The following is an 8,028-nucleotide window of genomic DNA, read 5'->3' on the forward strand; positions in this document are numbered from 1 at the left end:
TTATTTGTAGAGTTGTATTAGGCATAGGACAGTCAAGATGAAAAGAAGTGTCGAGACAATTGATTATTTGCTCATTTCACCAATGAAAGCCTGAGGCCTGGAGAGGGTAAATTACTTACCCAATGTTATTAGAAGGAACCAGCATAGAACTGAGTTTTCTTCATTTCTGGCTCACTGCTCTGTAACATGAGAGCACAGAGGGATATAGCATAATGCAAAACCCCCACTTTGGCAGGGGAGTGGATATGTGTATATTTAACAGTAAAAAAGGAAGGAGCTCATGAGAAAGAGTGATAGTTACCAAGGAAAAGAGTTCATTGAAGGAAGAGCTCTCCAAAGGAGGTGAAAAGGGCAGTGATTCCAAATATAGTTGGTAGATTTAGCTTTAGAGATTTAGCATATGTATATGTTTTTAAAATGTCTATGCATTACTTTAGTTCAATAAACAATGTCAAAAATGCATATGCTGAAATTTTTACCCTCAGTGTATGGTGTTCTGATGTGGGGTCTTTTGACAGTGAGTGAGTCAGGAGAATGGAGTCTTCATAAATGGAATTAGTGTCCTTATAGGAATCCAGGGAGAATATTTTATAAGTTTTATGATTTTGTTTTCATCCACCTCATATTTTTTCTCTTATTTATTGGTGATTTAGAACTATAACTTGCACATATTAGTGAATTTCCCAAAGTCCCTTCTATTACTGATGACTGGTTTTATTCTATTATGGTTGTAGAAAATACTATTATGATTTCTATACTTTTAAATTTATTGGGACATTTTTATATCATAACATTATCGCCTATCCTGGTGAATGTTCCATGTGCACTTGAGATAAATATATATTCTGCTGTTGCTGTGTGGAGTGCTCTATAATCTGTGTGAGTTGGTATACAGTATCATTTGAGTCTTCTGTTTTCTTGTTCAACTTCTAGTTCTATATGTAATTGAAAATGGGGTATTGAAATCTCTTAACTAGTATTGTTGAATTGTCTATGTCTTCAATCCTGTCAGTTTTTGCTTCATATGTTTTGGAGCGTCATTTTTAGGTGTAGCTATATTTCTAATGGTTATGTCTTCTTGATGGATTAACTCTTTTATTATTATAAAGTATCTTTCTTTATTTTTATTAACAATTTTTTTCTTATCTATTTTGTCTGATATTAATATAGCCACTCCAACTTTGTTTTGATTACTGTTTACCTGGTGGGTTTTTTTTCATCATTTTACTTTCAACTTGTTTGTACTTTTAAATATAATAAACAGCACATTATAAACAACATGTAGTTGCATCATTTTTCTCTTTATCCATGCTGTAAATCACTGCCTTTGAAGTGTTTAAACCATTTGCATTCCATGTCAGTACTACTTAAGGTAGGATTTACATCTGCCATTTTGCTGTTTCTTTCATATGCATCTGATGTCTTTTTTGTTGTTGTTCAGCTAGTTCCCTTCTTTTTTTTTTTTTTTTTTTTTTTTTTCTGAAGCTGGAAATGGGGAGAGACAGTCAGACAGACTCCCGCACGCGCCCGACCGGGATCCACCCGGCACGCCTACCAGGGAGCGATGCTCTGCCCACCAGGGGGCGATGCTCTGCCCCTCCGGGGCATCGCTCTGCTGAGACCAGAGCCACTCTAGCGCCTGGGGCAGAGGCCAAGGAGCCATCCCCAGAGCCCGGGCCATCTTTTGCTCCAATGGAGCCTCGCTGTGGGAGGGAAAGAGAGAGACAGAGAGGAAGGAGAGGGGGAGGGGTAGAGAAGCAGATGGGCGCCTCTCCTGTGTGCCCCGGCCGGGAATCAAACCCGGGACTCCTGCACGCCAGGCCAACGCTCCACCACTGAGCCAACCGGCCAGGGCCAGTTCCCTTCTTTAATACTAAATAGATCATTTCAGTATATGATTTTTAATTCCCCTGTCATCTCTTTCACTAGGTCGGGGTTATTTTCTTACTTTCTGCAATGAGGATTACAATTCACACCTTAATTTGAAACAATATGCTTCAAATTAATGTGTAATTAATTTCAATAGTCTACATACATAAATGTTGCTCCTGCATTCCAACTCGTTTCTGACCCTTCTGTTGTCTGCCAGGCTTCCACTTCCACTGTGATGGTTTTCAAGGCTACTGAGGAGTTTGAAATGGGGAATGGAAACAGGGAAGTTCAGTATCCTGGAGTATGGTATTGTTCTTGAGATTTAGCCTTTTCATTGAATAACCACTCCTCTAATTGTTGAAAACTTTCAGTTAATTTCTGAAGTTTTTTTTAATCCATTCTAATTATTTCTAATACTATTCTTGTTAATTTTATGGAGGAAAACATTTCTGATGTTTCTTACTCTGCCATTATCAATGACCTTACTCAGGGGTCCCCAAACTTTTTACACAGGGGGCCAGTTCACTATCCCTCAGACCGTTGGAGGGCCGTCACATACAGTGCTCCTCTCACTGACCACCAATGAAAGAGGTGCCCCTTCCAGAAGTGCGGCCGGGGGCCGGATAAATGGCCTCAGGGGGCTGCATGCGGCCCACAGGCCATAGTTTGGGGATACCTATTAAGCCCTTACTCTTAATAGCACTTCTTTTTTTTTTCTTATAGATAAGTAACTTTATTTTTGAGAATAGATATCGCTGGACTGGACTAATTTACAGAGGGGAAACCCTCTACTTCTAAAAGAAATAATGTTCTCTTTAAGGTAAAATTAATCCAATAATAATTTGGTACCTACTATGTGCCTGTCACTGGGTTCAGTGTTATGGTTATGAAAATTAAGAGCACATGGTTTCTGTCTTTGAGTGTTTTGCATTCCTTTTTTTATCATTGCCATTTTTTAAATTTATTTTTTATTTTTTTTATTAATTTTAGTGGGGTGACATTGATAAATCAGGGTACATATGTTCAGAGAAAACATCTCCAGGTTATTTTGACATTTGATTATGTTGCATACCCCTCACCCAAAGTCAAATTGTCTTCCGTCACCTTCTATCTGGTTTTTTTGTGACCCTCCCCTTCCCCCCCTCTCCCCCCCTCCCAGTTACCATCACACTCTTGTCCATGTCCCTGAGTCTCATTTTTGTGTCCTACCTATGTATAGAATCATATAGTTCTTAGTTTTTTCTGATTTACTTATTTCACTCAGTATAATGTTATCAAGGTCCATCATGTTGATGTAAATGATCCAATGTCATCATTTCTTATGACTGAGTAGTATTCCATAGTATATATGTACCACATCTTCTTTATCCAATCATCTATTGGAGGGCTTTTTGGTTGTTTCCATGTCTTGGCCACTGTGAACAATGCTGCAATGAACATGGGGCTGCATCTGTCTTTACGTACCAATATTTTTGAGTTATGGGGGTATATACCCAGTAGAGGGATTGCTGGGTCATATGGTAGCTCTATTTTTAATTTTTTGAGGAACCACCATACTTTCTTCCATAATGGTTGTACTACTTTACATTCCCACCAACCAACAGTGGATGAGGGTTCCTTTTTCTTCACAGCCTCTCCAACACTTGTTATTACCTGTCTTGTTAATAATAGCTAATCTAACAGGTGTGAGGTGGTATCTCATTGTAGTTTTGATTTGCATTTCTCTAATAAATAATGAAGATGAGCATCTTTCCATATATCTGTTGGCCATTTGTATTTCTTCCTGAGAGAAGTGTCTGTTCATGTCCTCTTCCCATTTTTTTATTGGATTGTTTGTTGTTGAGTTTTATGAGTTCTTTGTATATTTTGGATATTAGGCCCTTATCTGAGCTGTTGTTTGAAAACATCTCTCATTTAGTTGGCTGTCTGTTTGTTTTGTTGTCAGTTTCTCTTGCTGTGCAAAAGCTTCTTAGTCTGATGTGGTCCCATTTATTTATCTTTGCCTTCACTTCCCTTGCCTTTGGAATCAAATTCATAAAGTGCTCTTTATAACCAAGGTCCATGAGTTTAGTACCTATGTTTTCTTCTATGTACTTTATTGTTTCAGGTCTTTGATCCATTTTGAATTAATTTTAGTACAAGGGGACAAACTGTAGTTGAGTTTCATTCTTTTGCATGTGGCTTTCCAGTATTCCCAGCACCATTTGTTGAAGAGGCTTTCTTTTCTCCATTGTGTGTTGTTGGCCCCTTTATCAAAAATAATTTGGCTCTGGCCGGTTGGCTCAGTGGTAGAGCGTCGGCCTGGTGTGCGGGAGTCCCGGGTTCAATTCCTGGCCAGGGCACACAGGAGAAGCACCCATCTGCTTCTCCACCCTTCCCCCTCTCCTTCCTCTCTGTCTCTCTCTTCCCCTCCCGCAGCTGAGGCTCCATTGGAGCAAAAGATGGACCAGGCGCTGGGGATGGCTCCTTGGCTTCTGCCCCAGGCGCTAGAGTGGCTCTGGTCGTGACAGAGCGACACCCTGGTTGGGCAGAGCATCGCCCCCTGGTGGGTGTGCCGGGTGGATCCCGGTCGGGCTCATGCAGGAGTCTGTCTGACTGCTTCCCCGTTTCCAGCTTCAGAAAAATACAAAAAATAATAATAATAATAATTTGACCATATATATGTGGTTTTTATTTCTGGGCTTTCTATTCTGTTTCATTGGTGTGAGTGTCTATTTTTCTGCCAATACCATGCTGTTTTGATTGTCGTGGCTCTATAATATAATTTGAAGTCAGGTGTTGTAATGCCCCCAGCTTCGTTCTTTTTCCTTAGGATTGCTTTGGCTATTTGGAGTTTTTTATAGATCCATATAAATCTGATGATATTTTTGTTGCATTTCTTTGAAAAATGACATTGGAATTCTGATGGGAATTGCATTAAATTTGTATATCGCTTTGGATAATATAGTCATTTTGACTGTATTTATTTTTCCTATCTAGGAACAAGGAATATTTTTCCATTTCATTGTATCTTTCTTGATTTCCCTTAACAATGCTTTGTAGTTTTTATTATATAGGTTCTGTACATTCTTTGTTATGTTTATTCCTAGGTATTTATTTTTTTTGTTGCAACCATGAAGGGGGTTATTTTTTTGAGTTTGTTTTCTGATGTTTCGTTGTTGGAATATAGGAAGGCAATGGACTTTTGTATATTAATTTTGTATCCTGCGACCTTAGAGTATTGGTATTGTTTCTACTGGTCTTTTTGTGGAGTCTTTGGGGTTTTCGATGTATAGGATCATATGATCTGCAAAAAGTGAAACCTTTACTTCTTCTTTTCCAATATGAATGCCTTTTATTTCTTTTCCTTATCTTACTGCTCTGGCTAGAACTTCCCACACTACGTTAAATAAGAGTGAGGAAAGTGGACAACCTTGTCTTGTTCCTGATTTTAGGGGAAAAGTCCTCAGTTTTATGCCATTTAATATGATGTTAGCTGATGGTTTATCATAAATAGCCTTTATTATGTTGAGATATTTTCCTTCTATACCCATTTTGTTAAGTGTTTTAAACATAAAATTGTGTTGTATTTTATCGAATGCCTTTTCTGCATCTATTGATAGGGTCATATGGTTTTTGTCCTTTGTTTTGTTGATATGGTGTATTACGTTAATCGTTTTATGTATGTTGAACCATCCTTGAGATTCTGGGATGAATCCCACTTGATTATAATGTATTATTTTTTTATTTATTTTTATTTATTCATTTTAGAGAGCAGAGGGAGAGACAGAGAGAGAGAGAGAGAGAGAGAGAGAGAGAGAGAGGAGAGACAGAGAGAGAGAAGGGGGGGAGGAGCTGGAAGCATCAACTCCCATATGTGCCTTGACCAGGCAAGCCCAGGGTTTCGAACCAGCGACTTCAGCATTTCCAGGTTGACGCTTTATCCACTGCGCCACCACAGGTCAGGCTATGATGTATTATTTTTTAATGTGTTGTTGTATTCGATTTGCTAGTATTTTGTTTAATATTTTAGCATCTGTATTCATTAGAGATATTGGTCTGTAGTTTTCTTTTTTTGTGTGTTGTCCTTGCCAGGTTTTGGTATGAGGGCTATGTTGGCCTCAAAAAAATGTGTTTGGAAGTACTGCTTCTTCTTCAATTTTTTGGAAGATTTTGAGTAGAATAGGAAACAAGTTATCTTTGAATGTTTGATAGAATTCACTAGTATAGCCGTCTGGGCCTGGACTTTTATTTTGGGGGAGGTTTTTGATAGTTGTTTCTATTTCCTCCTTGCTTATGGGTCTGTTTAAGATTTCTACTTCTTCATGATTCAGTCTAGGGAGATTATATTGTTCTAGGAATTTATCCATTTCTTCTAGATTGTTAAATTTGGTGGCATATAGTTTTTCATAGTATTCCACGATAATTCTTTGTATATCTATAGTATCTGTGGTGATTTCTCCTCTTTCATTTTGGATTTTGTTTATTTGAGTCTTTTCTCTTTTTTCCTTACTGAGTCTTGCCAAGGGTTTGTCAATTTTGTTGATCTTTTCAAAAAGCCAGCTCCTTGCTTTATTAAATTTTTCTATAGTTTTTCTGTTCTCCATTTCCTTTATTTCTGCTCTGATTTTTTTTTTTTTACAGAGACAGAGAGTCAAAGAGAGGGATAGACAGGAACAGACCGACAGGAACAGAGAGATGAGAAGCATCAATCAGTTTTTCATTGCACGTTGCAACACCTTAGTTATTTATTGATTGCTTTCTCATATGTGCCTTGACCACGGGACTTCAGCAGACAGAGTAACCCCTTGCTCGAGACAGCGACCTTGGGTCCAAGCTGGTGAGCTTTTGCTCAAACCAGATGAGCCCACACTCAAGCTGGCAACATCAAGATTTCGAACCTGGGTCCTCAGCATCCCAGTTTGATGCTCTATCCACTGCACCACCACCTGGTCAGGCACTGCTCTGATTTTTATTATTTCCTTTCTTCTGCTGGTTTTGGGTTGCCTTTGTTCTTCTTTTTCTAGTTCCTTAAGATGTGAAGTTAAGTGGTTTACTTGGGCTCTCTCTTGTTTGTTCATATAGGCCTGTAGTGATATGAACTTCCCTCTTATTACTGTTTTACTGCATCCCAGAGATTTTGATATGTCGTATTGTTATTTTCATTTGTGTTGTATTGTTATTTTCATTTGTCTGTGTGTAACCTTTGATCTCTGCTTTTATTTCTTCTTTGACCCATTCATTTTTTTAAAGTATGTTGTTTAGTTTACACATTTTTGTGGGTTTGTTTACCTCTTTTTTGCAGTAGAATTCTAGTTTCAAGGCTTTACGATCAGAGAATATGCTTGGTATAATATCAGTCTTTCTGAATTTGTTGATGTTATTTTTGTGGCCCAACATATGGTCAGTTCTTGAGAATGTTCCATGAACACTAGAGAAAAATGTATACTCTGGCACTTTGGGATGAAATGTCCTGTAGATGTCTATCATATCCAATTATTCTAGAGTTTTGTTTAAGGCCAATATTTCTTTATTGATTTTCTTTTTAGATGAACGATCTAGAGCCATCAGCAGTGTATTGAGGTCTCTAAGTATGACTGTATTTTTGTTGGTTTTTGTTTTTAGGTCAGTCAGTAGCTGTCTTATATATTTTGGTGCTCCTTGGTTTGGTGCATATATATTAAGAAGTGTTATGTCTTCTTGATTCAATGTCCCCTTTATCATTATGAAATGACTGTTGTTTTTTTCTCTGATTACCCTTGCTGTCTTGTAGTCAGCATTGTTAGATATGAATATTGCTACATCTGCTTTTTTTTGGATGTTGTTTCCTTGGAGTATTGTTTTCCAGCCTCACTTTGAATTTGTTTTTATTCTTGTAGCTTAGATATATTTCTTGTAGGCAGCATACAGTTGGATTTTCTTTTTTAATCCATTCTGCTACTCTGTGTCTTTTTATTGGTGAGTTCAATCCATTTACATTTAGTGTAATTATTGACACTTGAGCATTTTCTATTGCCATTTTATATATTGCTTTCTGATAGTCTTGTATCTTGTTTGATTCTTCTCTCTTGTTTTTCTACCATTTGTTTTTGTTTGGTTGTAATCCGTACTTCTTTCCTCTGTTACTTCTTTTTTCAAGCCATGTGCTTCTGTGGTGCTTTTTTCAGGGGTGGTTAC

The sequence above is a fragment of the Saccopteryx bilineata genome, chromosome X, assembly GCF_036850765.1.
Source record: "Saccopteryx bilineata isolate mSacBil1 chromosome X, mSacBil1_pri_phased_curated, whole genome shotgun sequence".
NCBI lineage: Eukaryota > Metazoa > Chordata > Mammalia > Chiroptera > Emballonuridae > Saccopteryx > Saccopteryx bilineata.